Source organism: Pristiophorus japonicus, chromosome 8, assembly GCF_044704955.1.
Source record: "Pristiophorus japonicus isolate sPriJap1 chromosome 8, sPriJap1.hap1, whole genome shotgun sequence".
NCBI classification, from domain to species: Eukaryota; Metazoa; Chordata; class Chondrichthyes; family Pristiophoridae; genus Pristiophorus; species Pristiophorus japonicus.
Window position 1 is genome coordinate 30,938,984 of NC_091984.1, and position 22,274 is coordinate 30,961,257.

A 22,274-nucleotide genomic window follows, 5' to 3' on the forward strand; every position below is an offset into this window, starting at 1 on the left:
ATCAGAGGACTCCGCTGTCATCAATGAATCTGGACTTTCAATCAAAGACATGGTCAATGAATCTGGACTTTCAATCCCTGACATGGTCATTGCCACTCCCATCAGATCGGCTACCCAGTCCCCAGTCATAACAGACTCAGAATGCTCGCCCAAGGCTGGAGTTGAACTGAGACATTCAACTTGGGAGCGGAAAGCCCCGGACCATCTCAATTTGTAAAAAGACCGTTAGTAATATCTTAAAGGGGGATATTGTCATGTATGTATGCTTGGGTTTACTAGCCACCAGGTGGTGCCACTGTCGGAGTTCATTGGGCTGTGTGTGCGGGCCAGGTATAAAAGGCCAGCCATCTTGTAATGTCAGCACTTTGGGCCCTAATAAAGTAGAGCCAGGTTTGTACCTGTTCGGAGTTTACAGTATTCTGTCTATTGAGTTATTACATACACAACAGAAAGGAAATATGCTGCCCTTATCTAGTCTGGCCTATATGTGACCCCAGACCCACAGCAATGTGGTTGACTCTTAACTGCCCTCTGAAATCGCTTTGCAAGCTACCCAGTTCTATCAAACTGCTAGGAAAACCTTCACCTCATGGACTACAGCAGTTCAAGGGCAAATAGGGATGGGCAATAAATGCAGGCTTTGCCAGTTATGCCCACACCCCATGAACGAATAAAAAGAAAACCACGGTGATACTTTTCTCAAGCCAGGCCTGGAATCTGCCTATGGTAAATGTTCCTGGAAATTCCATGTGTGTCATAGTGGAGAGAGGGTTGACAATTGGGGGAATCTACAAAGCGTCTTCTTGGCTTGTGGTGTTAATTCTGGTTTCTGCCTTCAGCTTTCTGAGGGGATCTATCAGTGCAGGTTGTTTTGGGGCAGGTGTAAGGGAAATGACCGGCAGGATCCAGGTTCACACACAGACGTGGCTGTGTGCGTCGGGCAGATAGCAGGCCATGCTCATTTTCCTCTCTCCCCCCAACAGACCTGAGCTGACCTTGACCAGTAATAAAGTCTATTTTCTTTCTTGGGGAATTGCAGACATTTTAAGTGTACTTGTGACCCTTTGCCTGCTCAGAGGCAATGTCACAATATGTCAGTTGAGATATTGCAATTGCTGAGCTGAGACACTGACTGTAAGCACTGGGAGCAAGTCGAGGAAGCTGGGAAGTTTATCTTTATCGTGCTTGCTTTTTCTGGAATATCATGGGTGGGCTATTCCATTTGTGTCAAGTATGTACATGCTGTTTGTAGCCACCAGATGGTGTCAGCGTTGGAGGCCACTGAGCAGCACTGACATGGTGCTGCTCGGGTATAAAAGGTCAGCCATTTTGTGAGTCAGACACTTTGGGCTGAAGTAAAGCAGAACCAAGGTTGTACCTTGTTCAGTTAAACAGTACTCAGTTTGTATCTTTATTGCATACATAACAATTTGTCTAGCCGATGAATGTGATTTAAGGTAGGGGTGGGAGTTCAGTTTCGAAGTTTGACAGTTATGTTATAACCAACTATTTAGACCCAGTCTAATACTATGCACAAAGGCAAAACTACTGCATGCGCATGAGAGAAATGTCCTCTGTTTCGGAGTAGTGGGGGATGCACCCGAAGAGCTGGCTGAATTCCTTGACGTATTGGAAGATTTGTAGATATGAGGTGGAAGGGGTAGTTAGGTGGTAGTCATAGGTTGTCAGCATGCAGCAGTATTTTGTGTTCAGTTCCTCCAGCCTGAACTCATTGTAATGTTTTTTTTTTCCAGGCACTCTATAGTTAAAGCAAAGAGAATAGAGATAAGGGCCATCTCTATCTAGTCTCTTACTGAAGGAGGAATGCAGGGGAGCTGAAGTGGTTTAGTGTGGAGGTAGGATTTGGAGCCACTAAAGATGTTGCTGAAAGCCATTCACTTAAGCACAGCAAGGAAGAATTCCCACTCCACCTGGTGAATGTCATTTCTAATTCTATGAAGAGATCCAGGATGGGGAATTGATGCTGTTGCAACAGTGCATCCATTGAATAACATAAACAATAGGCGGTACCCACTATCAAGCCTGATCTGTTTCAACTACACCAAGGGCAGCTGGATCCAGCCTCGGATGGCAAACATTTTCAGTAGTTTTAAATGATTGTTTGCATTGCAGAGATACATGCAATAAAATACAATACAACATCTGCAGTGTTCCAGCAGTACGTCTCCCCACTGAGGATTGAATTAGCTTTCCCTTCTGCTGTGTGTTGTTGCTCTAATAAATTGGATCCCCAGATCACACTGAATCATAGAAAGAAATCTACAGCACAGAAGGAGGCCATTTCGGCCCATTGTGTCCGCGCCGGCCGACAAAGAGCCACACGGCCCTCGGTCAGCAGCCCTGAAGGTTACATATAAATCTATGAACAATGGCGGAAAGGTAAAGAGCATCTGGCCCAACCAGTCCGCCCCACACAACTGCAACACCCCCTGTACCACAACATTCTACACTCCACCCCAACCGGAGCCATGTGATCTCCTGGGAGAGGCAAAAAAACAGATAAAAAACCCAGGCCAATTGGGGAAATAAATCTGGGAAAATTCCTCTCCGACCCATCCAGGTGATCGAAACTAATCCAGGAGATCACCCTGGCCGTATTCGATTCCCTACAGCACTTATCATGTAATCTGCGCCAGCCAACAAGAGGTTATGCAGTCTAATCCCACTGACCAGCTCTAGGTTATGCAGGTTATGGCACTTCTAGTGCCCATCCAAGCACCTTTTAAATGTGGTGAAGGTTTCTGCATCCACCACCCTTCCAGGCAGTGAGTTCCAGATCCCCACAACCCTCTGTGTGAAGAAGCCTCCCTTCAAATCCCCTATGAACCTTCCACTCAGTCTCCTCTCAGCCTCCTTTGTTCCAATGAAAACAAACCCATCCTATCCAATCTGTCCTCATAGCTAAGATTCTCCATTCCAGGCAGCATCCTAGTAAATCTCCTCTGCACCCTCTCCAGTGCAATCACGTCCTTCCTATAATACAGTGACCAGAACTGTGCACTGTACTCCAGCTGTGGCCTAACCAGAGTATTATACAATTTAAGCATAACCTCCCTGCTCTTGTATTCTATGCCTCGGCCAATAAAGGCAAGCATTACGTATGCCGCCTTAACCACCTTTATCCACCTGGCCTGCTACTTTCAGGGATCTGTGGACTGCTCCAAGGTCCCTTTGTTCATCTATACTTTTAAGTGGCTTACTATTTAATGTGTACACCCTTTCCTTATTAGCCCTGCCTAAGTGCATTACCTCACACTCCTCTGAATGAAATTCCATTTACCATTGTTCTGCCCACCTGACGAATAGATTGATATCCTCCTGCAGTCCGTGACTTTCTTCTTCATTATCAACCACACAGCCAATTTTAGTGTCATCTGCAAACTTCTTAATCATACTCCCTATATTCAAATCTAGATTATTGATATATACCACAAAAAGGGTACTGAGCCCTGCGGAACCCTACTGGAAACATCCTTCTTGTCACAAAAACATCCATCAAACATTACCCTTTGCTTCCTACCTCTAAGCCAATTTTGAATACAACACTTTGCCCTGGATCCCATGACCAGTCTATCATGTGGGACCTTATCAAAAGCTTTGCTAAAGTCCATATACACTACATCGTACGCACTACCCTCATCGACCCTCCTGGTTACCTCCTCAAAAAATTCAATCAGGTTAGTCAAACACGATCTTCCCTTAACGAATCCGTGCTGACTATCCCTGATTAATCCTTGCCTTTCTAAATCCCTGACTTTCAGGATTTTTTCCAATAATTTTTCCACTACTGAGGTTAGGCTGACAGGCCTGTAATTACTCGGCCTTTCCCTTTCTCCCTTCTTAAACAAGGGTATCACATTAGCAGTCCTCCAGTTCTCCGGCACCATGCCCAAATCCAAAAAGGACTGAAAAATGATGGTCAAGGCCTCTGCTATTTCCTCTTTTACTTCGCTCAACAGCCTGGGATGCATTTTGTCCGGGCCTGGGGACTTATCGATTTTCAAAGCTGCTAAACCACTTAATACCTCCTCGCTCACTTTTTTTATTTCATCCAGAATTTCAAACTCCTCCTCGATAGCAGTATCTGCATTGCCCCTTTCCTTTGTGAAAACAGCTGCAAAGTATTCATTAAGAACCATACCAACATTTTCCGTCTCCACACACAGATCACCCTCACGATCTCTAATAGGCCCTACCCTTTCTTTAGTTATCCTCTTACTCTTAATATATTTATAGATCATCTTTGGGTTTTCCTTAACTTTACTTCCTAAGAATTTTTCATGCTCACTCTTAGCATTGCGAATATCCTTTTTAATTTTACCTCTGAGCTTTCTATATTCCTCCAAAGATTCTGTAGTATTTAGCCATCGGTATATGACATAAGCTTCCCTTTTTTTCTTTATCCTCCCCTGTAAGTCCCTAGACATCCAGGGGGCTCTAGAATTGTTATTCTCACCCTTTTTCTTTAAGGGCACATGTTTGACCTGAGCCCTCCGAATCTCCTCCTTGAATGCCTCCCACCATTACTACACTGATTTATCTACAAATAGCTGTTTCCAGTCCACTGTGGCCAAATCACTCCTTAACTTAGCCAAGTTAGCTTTTCCCCAGTTTGGGACTTTTATTTTGGTCTATCCTTGTCCTTATTTATAACTAACTTGAATCTGACTGAATTATGGTCACTGGCACCCAAGTCCTCTCCCACTAATACCCCTTCCACCTGCCCAGTTTTGTTCCCCGAAACTAAATCCAAAACCGTCACATTTTGTGTTGGATCCATGTTAATTCTTTCCCATCTTTCACATTTGCAAGGTTTCTGCAAATGTTGCATGTTAAATCTTCAATAAACAATAGGGACAGTTGAACATTGCTGTGGCAAGATTTAGATAAAGGGAGATGCAAAAGATATCCATTAAATATTGACTCCCTGTTTGGCATTCATGATAGCTTCCAGAATGGACGTCTCCTCAGAACTGCTCCTGCTCTGCTGTCGTAACCTTGCCAGAAGGTCAGCGGAAAACTCTGTTTATCCAAGCAGTTTCCGCCGCGCTTCCGGGCAAAGTTACAGTGGCGGATCAGGAGCGGCTCTAAGGAAATTACTGGCCAATATAACTGCTATAAAATGACTTTCTAAAATGTAAAGTGTTTGATATTTACAAGCTGCAGTGCCTTCGAGTTGCTAAATTATTTTGTCGCTGACATTTGAATAGGAGCTATCCACTTAGCGGTTTTCCTAATAGGCCATTTAACATGAAGATCTGCTGCTGACCTTTTGCCCTTTGCCCCAGGTGTCCTGTTGATCACAGAGCCGGAACGTGATCTGAAACTAAACTTGCTGAAATTTAACAATTTGATTTAATAGGGTGGAGGCCCCTTATGATAGTTATTTCGAATTAGGATTATAAAATAAGCCACATTTCAAATTTAAATCATTAACTAGCTGTGCAGCAGTTGAAATATAGAAGAAAGCTATTGTATGAAGAATGAAATATAAATAGATCTGCACCATTTAGGTGAGTCCTTTACCAAACTGCCACAAAGGGAAAGGATGAGACCACTATAGAGTCACATTCAAACAGAATATGTGCCTTTAAGTACCAATATGTTAAACAAATATCAATGCTGCTCCATTTCCAACATTTGCAGTACATAAATGCTGTCAAGGATAAAAAACCTTTTGATGTTCAAAGATGTTCCTTCTGAGCATGTGCAAATCCTCTGAGAAACAAGCCATCGCACCACTTTCTTTCCTGCCTCTACCTCTAACTCAATCAGGAAGCCTTCAAGGAAGAATCACATTTTCTAAATAATTTTATTGCTCGCGAGTGCTTTAGTTTCCTTCTTGATGCCATTTCCAGGATGACAGCAGCTTAATCGCCTAAATGGATCCAAGACATACCCTTAACTGCTGATTGCTGTTCAGAAGTTCAAGAGATGATTTCTTCTTTTTTTAATTTCTGTCACAAATGGTAAAGAATGTCAGTTAGGGAACTAAATCTACCTGAATGGAGCAATATTCATTTTCAGTGTGTCCTGCTATTAAACAAAACAGATATTGATGAAGCACATCAATGTGGGGTCTGCTATAACAGCTTTATCATTGTACGGGAGGACAGATTGTGACTGTCTGGGGCTGCTCTGGATAGTGCAATAAAGACAACAATTGGCTGAAAACAGCTGCAGCTCAGCTCCTCAGTAGCGTACAGATATAAAGTAGTGTGCTTTATGAGTCGCTGGGGTTTCATTCCATCCGGCAAGTTTCCATTCCATCTCCAGCACTTAACTTAATATTGTAAAAAAAAAAGATGGCATACAATAATAGCTTAAATGAAGAGTTACAATATATATTGATCCCCAGTGCTGAACTAACCCCACCGTGCTAAATTTTATAATAGAGTATTGAATATGTCAATATTTTGGGCAGTAATTAAGACGTTAAAAAAAATTGCAATCATATGAATAGAACTCATGGAAGGCAATCTTAACTCAATTTTTGAGCGATGCAATTAAAGATTTTAAAATTGTGCTGCATTCAATGGTACGCATTGTACTTGTATTCGGAGTGGAAATATATATGTGGTAATCAATAAATTATAGGTTTGGTTATGCCAATATCGATATTAAGCAGAATAATTTTTCCTTCTGCTAAGCTGGAGCAAGTCATGATCTTCCCTTTAAATCAGACTGATGTGTTAGTTTCCTGCTATATGAAACTAGTTTAGAGATCTGTTCAACTAGTTACCTTAATAATAATTGTACAAGAAACAAGAAATTAGGTACCCAAATATATAAATCATGTGTCTGTTATTGATGTTAGTCCATCTTTTGATTCTGGCTTCTGTTTCTAAAGCAAACTTAACCTATACAGTGATAATATAGAATCCTACAGATTTTGATGAAAGTGGGCTATCTTTTGAGTGTAGGTAACTTTTATACCAACAAAACCTGGATTGCAATATCACAGAACTGGTGTACATGTACTCTGGATGGTGTTCATTCTGAGTTGCATGGGTTTAATGCAACTTTAGATGCTTTCTCCATCCCTCCAACTCTAGCCTCTTGTACATTCCCCGTCCCTTTGTCCCATTATTGGTGCCATCAGCGCCTTCATGAATGCGCCTTAGCAAATTCCTTCCCTAAACCCCTCCGCCTTCCCTCTTCTCCTTTAAGGCTCTCCTTCATATCCACCTTTTTGACCAAGTTTTTGGTCACGCCTCCTAATATCTCCATCTTTGGCTTGGAATCCATTTTGATGGTTTACACCTCTGTGAAGCACCTTGGGACATTTTTGTATGTTAAGGTTGCTATAGCAATGCAAGTTGTTACTTTTTGCCAGTGGTCTGCTGTGTCGTCGTCTTCTTTAGGCAGTCCCCCAGAATCGAGGATGACTTGCTTCCACACTAAAATGAGTTCTGCATAAGAACATAAGAACATAAGAAATAGGAGCAGGAGTAGGTCATACAGCCCCTCGAGCCTAATCTGCCATTTTATACGATCTTGGCTGATCTGATCATGGACTCAGGTCCACTTCCCTGTCCGCTCCCCATAACCTCTTATTCCCTTATCGGTTAAGAAACTGTCTATCTCTGTCTTAAATTTATTCAATGTCCCAGCTTCCGCAGCTCTCCGAGGCAACGAATTCCACAGATTTACAACCCTTCGAGAAAATAAATTTCTCCTCATCTCAGTTTTAAATGAGCGACCCTTATTTTAAGATTATGTCCCCTAGTTCTAGTCTTCTTCATTAGTTGAAACATTTTCTCTGCATCCACCTTGTCAAACCCCTTCATAATCTTATACATTTCGATAAGATCACCTCTCAATCTTCTGAATTCCAATGAGTAGAACCTACTCAACCTTTCCTCATAGGTCAACCCCCCCTCATCTCTGGAATCAACCCTAGTGAACCTTCTCTGAACTTCCTCCAAAGCAAGTATATCCTTTCCTAAATATGGAAACCAAAACTGCATGCAGTATTCCAGGTGTGGCCTTACCAATACCCTGTATAGCTGTAGCAAGACTTCCCTGCTTTTATACTCCATCCCCTTTGCAATAAAGGCCAAGATTCCATTGGCCTTCCTGATCACTTGCTGTACCTGTATGTGTTTCATGCACAAATACCCCCAGGACCCGCTGTACTGCAGAACTTTGCAATTGTTCTCCATTTAAATAATAACTTGCTCTTTGATTTTTTTTCTGCCAAAGTGCATAACCTCACATTTTCCAACATTATACTCCTTCTGCCAAATTTTTGCCCACTCACTTAGCCTGTCTATGTCCTTTTGCAGATTTTTTGTGTCCTCTTCACACATTGCTTTTCCTCCCATCTTTGTATCGTCAGCAAACTTGGCTACGTTACAATCTATATTAACGATTTGGAAGAAGGGACCGAGTTAAATAGTTGTGGTCCCAGCACTGAGCCCTGCGACACCCCACTAGTTACTGATTACCTACCCGAGAATGAACCATTTATCCCGACTCTCTGTTTTTTGTTCGTTAGCCAATCCTCTATCCATGCTAATATATTACCCCGAACCCCGTGAACTTTTATCTTGTGCAGTAACCTTTTATGTGGCACCTTGTCAAATGCCTTCCGGAAGTCCAAATACACCACATCCACCGGTTCCCCTTTATCCACCCTGTTCGTTACATCCTCAAAGAATTCCAGCAAATTTGTCAAACATGACTTCCCTTTCATAAAGCCATGCTGACTCTGCCTGACCGAGGTGACTGATGAGACCAATGCGAGATCTACAGTCTCTGTCACAGGTGGGGCAGATGTTGGTTGGAGGGACAGGTGGATAGGGTGCTTGATTTGTCATATGCTCCTTCCGTGTGCTCCCGGGGAAGAGACTCGAAGTGTTCGGCGCCTTCTCTAATGCTTCTCCTCCACTTTGAGCTGTCTTCGGCCAGGGATTCCCAAGAGTCAATGGGGATGTTACAATTTTTCAAGAAGGTTTTGAGGGTGGGTGTCCTTGAAGCATTTTCTCTGGCCTCCTGGTGCTCGCCTGCCGTGAAGTAGCTTGGAGTAGAGTCTAGTATCGGACATGTGGACAATGGGGCCCGTCCATCTAGCGTGGTCAATGCTTCGATGCTGGGGATGTTGGCCTGACAGAGAACACTGATGTTGTGGGGTTATCCTGACAATGAATTTGTAGGATTTTGGGGAGGCAGCGTTGGTGGTACTTCTCCAGTAATTTAAGGTGCCTGCTGTACATAGTCCATATCTCTGAAGTATATAGGAGGGTGGGTATCACTACTGCTCTGTAGACCATGAGCTTGGTGTTGGGTTTGAGATCCTGGTCTTTGAGCACTCTTTGCCTCAGGTGGCCGAAGGCTGCACTAGCACACTGAAGGTGTTGTTGGACTTCATCATTGATGAAGCGTACGAGAGTCTGGGCCTTACATTAAACATCAGTAAGACAAAGGTTCTCTACCAACCTGCCCCCACCACACAGTAGTGCTCCCCAGTTATCAAGATCCACGATGAGACCTTGGACAATGTAGATCACTTCCCATACCTTGGGAGCCTACTATCAGTACGGACAGACATCGATGATGAAGTCCAACTGTTGTGTACTTTCCAGAAAGAAGCAGAAAACCAATAAAAATCTATGCCAATTAGGGGGAAAAAAATGTGGAAAATTCCTCTCTGAGTCCCTTGGGCGATCAAAACTAGTCCAGGAGATCACTTGGCCCTGATTAATGTTATACTTCCTATCTTTTGTACACTTGTGCTGTAATCATACTTGGATCATAATCTTGTGTATTTCTGCACAAAATTAGACATTTCCTGGATTCTCCTCTTCTTGGAGAAGGCCTTCTGCCTTTCACTGTGACCCAAAACCATTTTCTTGGGTCATAGAACAGTACAGAAGGAAGCCATTCAGCCCATCGTGTCTGTGCCGACCGAAAAAGAGCTATCCAGAATAATCTCACTTTCCAGCTCTTAGTCTGTAGCCTTGTAGGTTACAACACTTCGAGTGCACATCCAAGTACTTTTTAAATGTGATGAGGGTTTCTGCCTCTACCACCCTCACAGACAGTAAGTTCCAGATCCCCACCACCCTCTGGGTGAAATAATTTATCCTCAATTCCCCTCTAATCCTTCTACCAATTACTTTAACTCTATGCTTCCTGGTTGTTTACCCCTCTGCTAAGAGGAATAGGTCCTTCCTGTCCACTTTATCTAGGCGCCTCATAATTTTAAACACCTCAATTAAATCTCCTCTCAGCCTCCTGTGTTCCAACAAAAACAAGCCCAGCCTATCCAATCTATCGTCATAGCTAAAATTCTCCAGTCCTGACAACATCCTCGTAAATCTCCTCTGCACCCTCTCTAGTGCATTCACATCCTTCCTGTAATGCGGTGACTAGAACTGCATGCAGTACTCTATAGCTGTGGCCTAACAAGTGTTTTATACAGTTCAAGCATAACCACCCTGCTCTTATACTCTGGCTAATAAAGGGAAGTATCCCGTATGTCTTCTTAACCACCTCATCTACCTGTCCTGCTACCTTCAGTTGGCTGGGATATCTGGATCGAATCATCCAGCTGCGGTCTTTGCATTGTCCTTTCTTCTCTTCACATCTCAGCCACTCTACTTGGATTCCATGTTCTTTTAATTGGACCTCTTGATCTGTATGCTTTTTCTTTGACAGTTAGACATTCTTTCTCTTTCTGAGATCTTGCTTGAGTCGCATTTTTCTACTGTAAAGTCAAAGTTAATATTTGGCTTATTTTAAATTGTAGGTCCGTGAGATCTATAAATAAGCTGGCTTTTTGGGTCTTTTTAAAGGTCATACCCTAGATTACTTCATTTTTCATATCTTGGATCCCTTTCATGGATGAGTCCCAACTCCTCTCGTGTGTCTGTCTTTGCTATGGGATTGAGGTAAGCTCTGGATGACATGAAGAGCAAACCCAGTGTGGTTATTATTTTTAGGTGCTGGTCTATTTTTAAACTTAGGATCTCAATTTTGCTGTTCAGAATTAGAGCATCATCTTAGACTTCATTTGAGGTTCAAATTAAGAAAAAAAATTATTAAAAGATCAACGAATAAGTGAAGAATCTAACAGTGGCAGGAGGGTTGTTAACTAGAGGATACAGATGTAAAATAATTGGCAAAAAATCGAGGGGGAAATTTTTTTTACACAATGAGTGTTATGATCTGGATTACACTTCCTGAAAGGGTGGTGGAAACAGATTCAATAGTGGTTTTCAAAAGAGAATTGGGTGAATAGTTGAAGGGGAAAAATGTGCAGGACAGTGGGGAAAAGACCTGCATTGCAGGCAGCGGCCCTCAAGTAGGTCCTGGGTGGGGGCGAGATGATCGGGAGTGGGGAATTGGCAATGGTCTTCGGACCTCGCTGGTGCTGGGAACAACATTCCTGCTCCTTCAGGCTCCACATTCACGTTAAGTATTTTTTGACAAACCGACCCTTTCGGTGGCAGTCTCTGTTGCCGACGGCCTTCAGGGCAGACCAGCTTTGCAAAGGGGGTCTCCAACAGGCCTGTGCTCCCTTATTGGCACATGAAAAGGGCCTAACGCCTGTTTCAGGCACGAGCCCTGGTCCTGTTTTAGTCTGCCTTTACCAATATAGTGGGTGACATAATTCTGGCACAGACTGCACCTGCACACGCTGGTGGCTGCCATACTGGACACTTTGGCGCCCATTTCAGGGCTGTAACACTGGCCAGTGCTTCAACGAATTTCTCGGTTGGGGCCTGCTCTGCACCTCTTCTGCCAGTGACATAGCACGATCAGAATTTCGAGCTCATTGTTTTTAAATAATGGGATTACATGTGCCACCTTCCAAACCTCAGGTATAGTTCCTCTGTTTATCGACCTGCTAATTCTATTAAGAAGAATCTTGCTCATTTCCTTGCATGTTCTAAGGGACATTTTATCTGGTAGAGATGTCCTATTAACTTTGCATTACTCAGCTTTATCTTCTGATTTGCACAGTATTAACTTCAGCTGATCAAATATAAGTTTTTAACTCAAGGGGTGGGGGGGAGGTGCGGTGGTGGAGTGAAATTCCACAACGCTGAAAAATGGGCACGATGTGACCACGCCCGTTCAAGGAGCACAGGCAGCACGTCAGCTTCATGCTGCCTGCTAATTATAATGATTGCAGCGCACATCCTAGAGCTGAACGTGCTGCTGACAGGCTGTGCTCTCAGCAGTGGGCCCAAGTTCGCGATGTTTGAGCGAGGCTAGCTTTACTTACAGTTCTTGTGTTTGTGGACCTCCTAATTATAGCTTTCACTTTTTTAAATATATATTTTAATTTGAATTGTCCAAGGATGATGTAAAAAAAAGGAATACTCAGTTTAATTATGTTCTGAATAATTATGAGTGAGATGGACTTTGTGTATATCAACTGAAGTTCAGTTTAGATCTGTCTTGTGTGCAGTTATATTGAGCTCATCTGCTTGATTTCAATTAGAGTGGCAAGTTTTCCATACAATTGGCACTCGACAAAGAAAAGTTACGTTTACGTATGTAATGTATAGCTACACATCAATGGGTAGCGTTCAGTATGAATTAATTAGCACAATGGAATAGAAGGGTCAGTGTGAATTGCAAGGGAGTTTCTGTATGTAATCAGTGGGTTCAAATTATGTCATTGTTCTTGTGGATTAATAATACCACTCAATTGCATGATCAGTGAGTTCAAAATACACAGAGAATAATACATTAGGTGAGAACAATCACCAGACAAAAATCTACTAAAAGGCATCAGATGATATGAACCATATGGTAGCAATCTAATACAGAAGCAAAGTATTGCGGATGCTGAAAATCTGAAATAAAAACTGAAAATGCTGGAAATGCTCAGCAGGTCAGGCAACATCTTAGACAGCTTGCTGACATCATTGCAGTTCGCGCTATGGGATTCCCACTAAACTACACTGATTTCAACTGCACAACGGAAAAGCCGAATTTCTCGCCACAGAGATTGCGAGATTGCGAGATCTTTGTGGGAAGCTTACTTTGGGGCCAGTGGCCGATGCCTTTGGTTCGCCATTGACCGCAAATCACGGGCCAACGTTTCAGGTCGATGACTGATCATCAGGGCGGCAATCTAATGTTGAATTAAAAGGGGAAAAGTGGGCCTCATCATATAATGCAAGTAGTGCTGCTGGCTTGCCTGCTGTAATCAGGTAAGGAGTGAGCATGAAAATCGGTCGCTCCACCGGCCCACGTGTTCGGGTGCAGGGCAATTGTCTGCACTTTTCCCAGTCCAAAACCGGCTATCACGAGTTTCACCCTCAAAGTCTTGAAATCACTCTCTGCTATCTATTATTGTTATTGAGGGTTTTATTATGCTGCGTTGTTATTGGGGGTGGGGTAACTGTTTCATTGTTATTGGGGGTTTTATTCTGCTTTTAACCAGTTTTAGTGCCAGCAGCAATGGTCAGTCCTCATACTGGCCGTCTGCATGATCCATGTACTTGGTGTGAGCTTACTATTCACAAGAGGATTTGCGATTATGCAGTAGGCTTATCAAATAATAATCTGCTATTGGTTATTCGGAAATTCAATGAGTATTCACTATGGAGGGAGCAATAAATATATGAGAGCGATTTAACCTCATTCAATTCAAATGTCGTAAATTGCGCTTTACAAAACCTTGAGCTAAACTCCAAAGGTCAATTATAAAACAAAATAAAATATGAGAGGAAATTAAGAACTGTCATACCATTTAATGAGTAATATCAATTTTAATGTTAATATTCTTCATGATCTTGTATATCTATTATAATATTCTATTCTTGAAACATATAGAGGTGGAAATTCGGTCCCGCCCATTTTGAGGCGTGAATCCAGACAGAGCAGTAATTTTAACGCCCTTGAAAACGTTTGTGCCTCCCGCTGAGAAATGTGTTGGAATCGGACCAAGAGCTGAAGGGGGCGCTAAATTAGTCATCACACACCTGACCTGGGGGGGGGGGCGCGAATGAAAATGCTGGCGCTAAATTTTGCTGAATCATTGCGCATGCTTCAAAGCCCGATTCACATCCCGGGAAAAGCCGAGTCTTAAAGGCGCGGCAAGATAAGCAGCTGCACCTCCTCACTGACGGGGAAATGGAGGAGCAAGGAGGAAGGCAGACAGCACACCGTTTCTCAGCCACGGCCTTTGAGGCCGTGCTTGAGGCTGTTGAGAGGTGCAACAATGCGCTACATCCTGGAGAGGGACGAAGGCCATCGCCACGGGTCTTCAGGAGGCTGTGAAGACTCTCTCGGGTGTGGCCACAGAGCGGGACCCATCCTCAGTGCCAGCGAGTGGGGAGACCAGCTCAGTGGACAGAACCACATTCCTGAGGTTCGCAGATCCGGACACTCCTGGTCCCAGTGGCCTGCAGCAAGGGGTAGCTTGGGGGCCAGCTCTCCAAAGGGTAAGTCGGCCCAGGAGTCCTGCTCAGACAGGCAGATGAGAACCTGGAATTGGAGACTATGTCCAGGGAGTCCATGCATCTGCACCGTGAGATTATGGGTACATTGGGGAGGGTGCCGCAGAGCATAGATGCACCTGCTGTGAGTTTGGCGGAGGCCGCCTCCAGCCTTGCCCATGCTTCTCAGCAGTCCATTGAGCCCATCCTTGCCCAGCTAAACTGGGAAGCGGGCTCAACGAGCGACAGTGGGGTCACAGAGGTGATAGTGCATGCGATGACGTCACAGACCGAAGCCATGCAAGGTCTTCGTGTTGTCATGCAGTCACTGGTTGCTGGCATGCACAGTCAGACTGCAGCGTTTCAAGCTCAGTCTACTCTGATGCAGTCTCAGAGTGATGCCATGCAAACAGTATCTGCCACTATCCTCTCTGTCATCCCCACATTCGGACGGGGAACAGACGGTGCTGCAGCAGGTCAGCAATCTGTGGATGTACATATTGCTCCTGTTGCTCTGGCACCTCCCCAGAGGAGTGGCAGTGGGCCACTGGAAATGGAAGGTGCTGTCCTTCCTCATGATGACAGCATTCCGGCTCCCACCACTGCCCATCCGCATTTGCACCCGCCACGACCTGCACCCCAACCATCCTAAACTGCTGCTGTACTTCCTGAGGCTGTGCAATCAACAGCCGGGCCTTCCAGGCCTCCACCGGGTCCAGGGCGTCACCGTAGGCCCTCTGTCCTGTCTCCCTCAAACACAGAGCAGCCCTCAAGCGGCCTAGCTGCGGGCACTGAGACCACATTGAGGAGGAGCAGTAGGTGTTGGAGGGGGTGAGGCAGAGGGGAGGAAATGCCAATAGAAGACGCACTGAGGCAATGTGTCCGCATGGGACGTTTGTGCATATGTTGCAGATTATAACGATGTTTTGTGGTCTTTGAATGGATGGTAGATTCATTATTTTATTAATTGTGGGTGTGGGACCTGTGCACATATGTTCTGGATGATAATGATGTTCTGTGGTCTTTGAAGGAGTGGTAGCTGCAGTTTTTATTATTTGTTGGTGTGGGGTTTTTGGGGTTGGTTGAGGGATGTTAATAAATAAAATGTTACTTTGACCGTCTCCTTCAGACTCTAGTGTATGACTGTGAACATGTGATGGAGATGTGGCATTATCTTGGCATAATGCGCAGTCATTATTAGCTGGATCCCTAAGCTCCCTCCATTTAAGCAAACCAATCCGTATGAACCGCCGCCGAATAGCCCTGGCGCCGCCAACATTGGCACGCTGCCTTCTCCATAGCTGCTGCTGGTCCTCGTCACCTTGTTGGACATTTGGCATGTCGCCAGGCTCCTGTTCCTCTTCCTCCTCCTGAGGTGGGCCTGCGATTACCACTGGTGAGGCCTGGGCCCTCATGATGGCCAAGTTGTGCAGCATGCAGCATACCACAATGAATAATGAGACCGAGTGAGGGGAATATTGAAAGCTGCCTCCAAAGCAGTCCAGGCATCGGAATCGCTGCTTCAGCACCACTACTGTCTGCTCTATGATGTTGCGGGTGGCGGCATGGCTCTCATTGTAACATTTGTTATGTATGCAACACCTTGTAACCAGCATTCTACCGCCACCAGAGGGCGCATCTGTTGGAGTCCCAAGGGATCCCAGCAACCCTTGGGAGCATTGCATATAAGCAGGCCTCCTATGCTGTGCCAGCACTCTGGAGTCAGAATAAAGAGACTAAGGTCACACTTACTCAAGCCTACTGTACTCAGTCACATTGCTTTATTTGAGACATAACAACTGGCGACGAGTAATAGATAATGAACCATCATGCGAAAATGCAGAGAACTGTTGGTATCCTGAAGAAATTCTCAGAAGGTGACAAGTGGGGCGCTTTCGTGGAGCGATTCGACTAATACTTCATGGTCAACGAGCTAGAAGGGAATGAGAATGGCGCCAAATGAAGGGCGATCCTCCTCTCCGTCTGCAGGGCAACAACCTACAGCCTCATGAAGAATCTTCTTGCTCCGGTGAAACCAACAACCAAATCATATGAAGAACTGTGTACGCTGATCTGGGAGCACCTAAATCTGAAGGAGAGTGTTCTGATGGTAAGTTATCGATTTTATACATGTCAGCAGTCTGAAGGCCAGGAATTGGTGAGCTACGTCGTCGAACTAAGGCGCCTTTCAGGATACTGCGAATTCGGTGAATGCCTGGAGCAAATGCTAAGAGACTTTTTTGTGCTTGGCATTGGTCATGAGGTTATCCTTTGCAAACTATTGACTGTTGAAACACCGAACCTGAGCAAAGCCATAACGATAGCCCAGACATTTATGTCCACCAGCAATAACACCAAACAAATTTCGCAGCATAAAGATGCATCGGCAAGTAGTGTACACAAAGTAACGTCGTTTTCAGGCAGGAATGCATATGGCAGAACGTACACGCCTGCAGCTGCATGACCTCAGATGGCTGAGTCCGACATCAAGAGTGAATGCGAGGCAATTAACACCTTGTTGGCGCTGCAGAGGTGATCATCAAGCCCATCAATGCCACTTCAAACACTATGCGTGCAAAGGCTGTAGAACAATGGGACACCTCCAGCGAATGTGCAGACGAGCTGCAAACCAACACGTTGCAGAGGAAGACTAATCCACGATGGATCAATTGGAGACGGGTGTGACTCAGTCTATCATGAGCAAAAAGGCCTTTGAGAGGCTGTGGTGCAACAAAGCACACAGGTCCCAGCTGAACCCTGTTCATACCAAGCTGAGAACTTACACTAAAGAGCTGATCCCTATAATTGGCAGTGCAGCAGTAAAAGTCTCCTATGATGGAGCGGTGCACGAACTACTACTATGGATTGTACCAGGAAATGTCCCCACACTGTTCGCAGAAGCTGGCTAGGAAAGATCCGCTGAAACTGGAAAGACATCCGAGCGCTTTTGTCCGTCAACGATGCCTCAAGGTCCCAGGTTTTGAGTAAGCTCCTGTCGTTGTTTGAGCCAGGCATCGGAAATTTCTCTGGGGCGAAGGTGCAGATCCACTTGGTTCCCGGTACACGACCCATCCACCACAAGGCACGTGCGGTGCCATACATGATGCGAGAGAAAGTGGAGATTGAGCTACCCAGGCTGCAACAAGAGGGCATCATTGCGCCAGTTGAGTTCAACGAGTCGGCCAGTCCGATTGTTCCGGTCCTCAAGGGCGATGGCATGGTCAGAATTTGTGGGGATTATAAAGTAACAATTAACCATTTTTCGCTGCAGGACCAGTACCCACTACCCAAGGCAGACGACCTATTTGCAACGCTGGCAGGAGGGAAGATGTTCACCAAGTTGGACCTGACCTCGGCCTACATGACACAGGAGCTGGCGGAATCTTCGAAAGGCCTCACCTGCATCAACACGCACAAAGGTCTATTCACCCACAGTAGCCCCTTTGGGATTCAATCGGCCGCGGCTATTTTTCAAAGGATCATGGAGAGTCTGCTAAAGTCGGTTCCGCGCACCGTGGTTTTCCAGGACGAAATATTGATCACAGGTCGGGACACCTGCAGAACCTGGAAGAGGTTCTAAGTCGGCTAGATCGTGTGGGACTCAGGTTGAAATGCTCGAAGTGTGTTTTCCTGGCGCCAGAGGTCGAGTTCTTAGGACGAAGAATCATGGCAGACGGCATCAGACCCACCGATGCCAAGACGGAGGCCATCAAGAATGCGCCGAGACCACAAAACGTGATGGAGCTGTGGTCGTTCCTGGGACTCCTCAATTATTTTGATAAATTCCTAACCGGGTTAAGCACCTTGCTACGCAAGGGAGATGACTGGGTATGGGGGAAATCACAAGAGACTGCTTTTGAGAAAGCCAGAAATCTGTTATGTTCCAACAAACTGCTTGTTCTATATGACCCATGTAAACGTTTAGAGCTAACTTGCGATGCGTCTTTGTACGGGGTCGGGTGTGTGTTACAACAAGCAAACGAATCGGGAACATTGCAACCGGTCGCTTATGCGTCCAGGAGTTTGTCCAAGGCCGAAAGGGCCTACAGCATGATTGAAAAAGAAGCTCTGGCAAGCGTTTACGGGGTGAAAAAAATGCACCAGTATCTGTTTGGGCTTAAGTTCGAGTTGGAAACTGACCATAAGCCGCTCATATCACTATTCTCAGAGAGCAAAGGTATTAATTAATACCAGTGCCTCTGCTCGCATCCAAAGATGGGCACGTATAACTATGTAATTTGCGTATAACTATGTAATTCGCCACAGGCCAGGCACAGAGAACTGCACTGATGCTCTCAGTCAGCTACCATTGCCCACCACCGGGTAGAAATGGCACAGCCTGCAGACTTGCTCTTGGTGATGGATGTATTTGAAAATGAAAAGTCACCCGTTACGGCCCGCCAGATCAGGACCTGGACCAGCCAGGATCCTTTACTGTCCCTTGTAAAAAAACTGTGTCCTCCATGGGAGCTGGTCCAGCGTCCCAGCGGAGATGCATGAAGAGATCAAGCCATTCCAGCGGTGCAAAGACGAAATGTCCATACAGGCGGACTGTCTTTTGTGGGGTAATCGCGTGATTTTGCCTAAGAAAGGCAGAGAAATGTTTATATGCGACCTACACAGTACCCACCCAGGCATAATAATGCCAGATCCCATGTGTGGTGGCCTCGCATCGACTCACATTTGGAGTCTTGCATGCGCCAATGTAACACTTGCTCTCAACTGAGCAATGCAGTCACGGAGACACTGCTAAGTTTGTGGTCATGGCCCTCCAAACCGTGGTCTAGGATTCACGTTGACTTCGCTGGCACGTTTCTAGGCAAATGTTTTTGGTTGTTGTGGATTCTTATTCAAAATGGATTGAGGGTGCAATAATGTCTGTAAACACATCCACTGCCACCATCGAAAGCCTACGAGCCATGTTTGCCAAACACGGCCTGCCTGATGTCCTTGTCAGCGACAATGGGCCGTGCTTGTTCAGCGCTGAATTCAAGGAATTCATGACCCGCAATGGATCAAGCACGTCACATCTGCCCCGTTCAAGCCCGCATCTAACGGCCAGGCAGAACAGGCAGTCCAAACCATCAAGCAAAGCTTGAAATGCGTGTCAGAAGGTTCCCTGCAGAACTGCCTGTCCCAAGTCCTGCTCAGCTATCACACAAGACCCCACTCGCTCACCGAGGTTCCCCCTGCCGAACTGCTCATGCAAAGGGCACTCAAAACAAGACTCTCTCTAGTCCACCCTGATCTCCATGATCATGTCGAGGGCAGGTGACATCAACAAAGCATGTACCATGATCGCGCAAATTTGTCACGTGATATTGAAGTCAATGACCCTGTATTTGTATTCAACTATGGCTTGCTGGCACTGTCGTAGCCAAAGAAGTTTGAGGTCAAACTTGCAAATGGACTAACTTGCAGAAAGCATTTGGACCAAACCAAACTGCGATTCACAGACAGCCACGAGCAACCTGAAGAGGACACCACCAACTTTGACCCTCCAATAGACACGCAAGTGGCACCGACATCACGGTTGACCACGAAGCTGAACTCATCATCCCCAGCAGTGCAGCAAGGCCAGCTGCGCAGCAGCCCAGCGAAGGCCCAATCAACTCACTTGCACCTGTGTTTGTACTGAGACGATCAACTAGGAAGCAGAAAGCCACAGATCGTCTCACCCTGTAAATAAGTGTACTATTGACTTTGGGGTTGAGTGATGTTATGCATGCAACACCTTGAAACCAGCATTCTACTGCCACCAAAGCACGCATCTGTTGGAGTCCCAAGGGATCCCAGCATCCCTTGGGAGCACTGCATATAAGCAGGCCTCCATGTTGTGCCAGCACGCTGGAGTCAGAATAAAGAGACTAAGGTCGCACTTACTCAAGTCTACTGTACTCAGTCACATTGCTTTATTTGAGACATAACAGCGTTCCTCTGGCTCTGTGGTGGGGTTGCGGAGGGGGATCATCAGTCAGGCGGCCAGGCCATATCCCTTGTCCATGAGCAGCCAGTCTCAGCCTTCCCGTGTTGGCTGAAACAGTCAAATCACAATGCTCTCCCGCAGGATAAATGCATCATGTGTGCTTCCAGGATAGGAAGCATTGACTGTGAGGATGCGCTGCCTGTGGTCGCATGTCAGCTGTACATGATTGGAGTGGTATCCCTTTCTGTTTCTGAAGACCTCTGCATTCTGGTATGGTTCTCGCAAGGCCACGTGCGTGCAATCAATTGCTCCTTGAACCCTCGGAAAGCCCACTCTCCTGGCAAACCCACATGCACTCTCATTCTGTTTCGCCCTGGCCATCAGGAAGGTAATGAAGTCCATTCTATGTGTGTAGAGAGCCCGTGTGACATCATGGATGCAGCAATGTGCTGCGAATTGTGAGATGTTGCCTATGTCCCCTGATGCAGCCTGGAAGGAGCTGAAGGTATAGAAGGCGTGTGCCACCGTGACCTACACTGCGACGGGCAGCGCAGTCCTGGTGCCGACGTGAGGCTGCAGGTCTGCCTGCAGGAGATGGCATATCCCAGTAATGACCTTTTGGCAGCGCAGCCTCTGACACACTGCTCCTCGGACAGGTCCAGGTATGAGCATTGCTGCCGGTAAAGCCGTGGGTGTAAGGCCTCCTGCCCCGACATCTAGGGGCTCTCTTCCTTTGGCCCTTGACATGGCCAACAGCCCTTCTCTCTTACAAAAGCAAAATACTGTGGATGCTGGAATCTGAAATAACAACAGCGAATGCTGGAAATCTCAGCGGGTCAGGCAGCATCTGTGGAGAAAAAAACAGAGTTAACGTTTCGGGTCGACCCGAAACGTTAACTCTGTTTTTCTCTCCACAGATGCTGCCTGACCCGCTGAGATTTCCAGCATTCTCTATTTTTATTATAGCTCTTCTCTCTTGATGCCGCCTTACTAGAGCATGTAGAATGCGAAGCTGGCGACATAGTAATGCATCCATTAAAGTTTTCAAAATGACTATTTCTCAAGTTGTACTGTTATGCCTGTCTGCTGCTGCAAACTCAGAGGCTCACGCACCGTGCTCTGTGTAAACGTTGCACTGACTGTGACCTCCAAGGGAAGCGCTTCCTCATCCCTTTAAGTAGCCACCAGTTAACGACTGTGGAAGGCTGTGCCGACTGTTTTTTCAGACATGATTAGTGGCGGTTGCTAAATGAGGCCATGATCGGAGTAATCGCCAGCAGCCAGGCGCTAGCATTTTGTGCCCCTGGTAAACCTCAACTTATCTTTCCAGCGGGGCACTAAAAGCTGCACGCCCAGTTGATAAGCTATTACGCTCGCTGTAATGCCCCTTCTGGCTGCTAACTGAGGCTATAGACAACCGAATTTCCACCCCAAAGAAATGGGAATAGCACTACATGCTAAATATAGGAGGCACTCTGCCAGTGGTCATGTGATTTGAAGGATTGACAACAGAGAAATACTAGATTATTCACCAAGTTATGTACACTGTAGCTATCTATTTACAAGACCTCAATCCATGTCACCTATGCATCGGGGTAATTTTTTGTCCTTACTATAGAGACGACACTAAGCTTATAATAAAGCCAGCCTGATCGTAAAATGATGACAGCATAACCTTGTATCAGGGAGTCAAGTATCTGGGTGTCTAATGTTTACAAATACACAGTGGTGTTAATTAACATTTCCTCATTTTTATTTTGAATACTGGCAATTTAATTAAAGAATATTCTTCGGATAATAGCCATTTCAAACTTCTATACAAAAAAAAACAAAGACAGTGGATAGAATTCTACCAAGGGAACAGTCTCAAGTCAAAAAGCTGCCACATCTCAAGGGCATATGCTCCAGAGTAGATAATATGAATG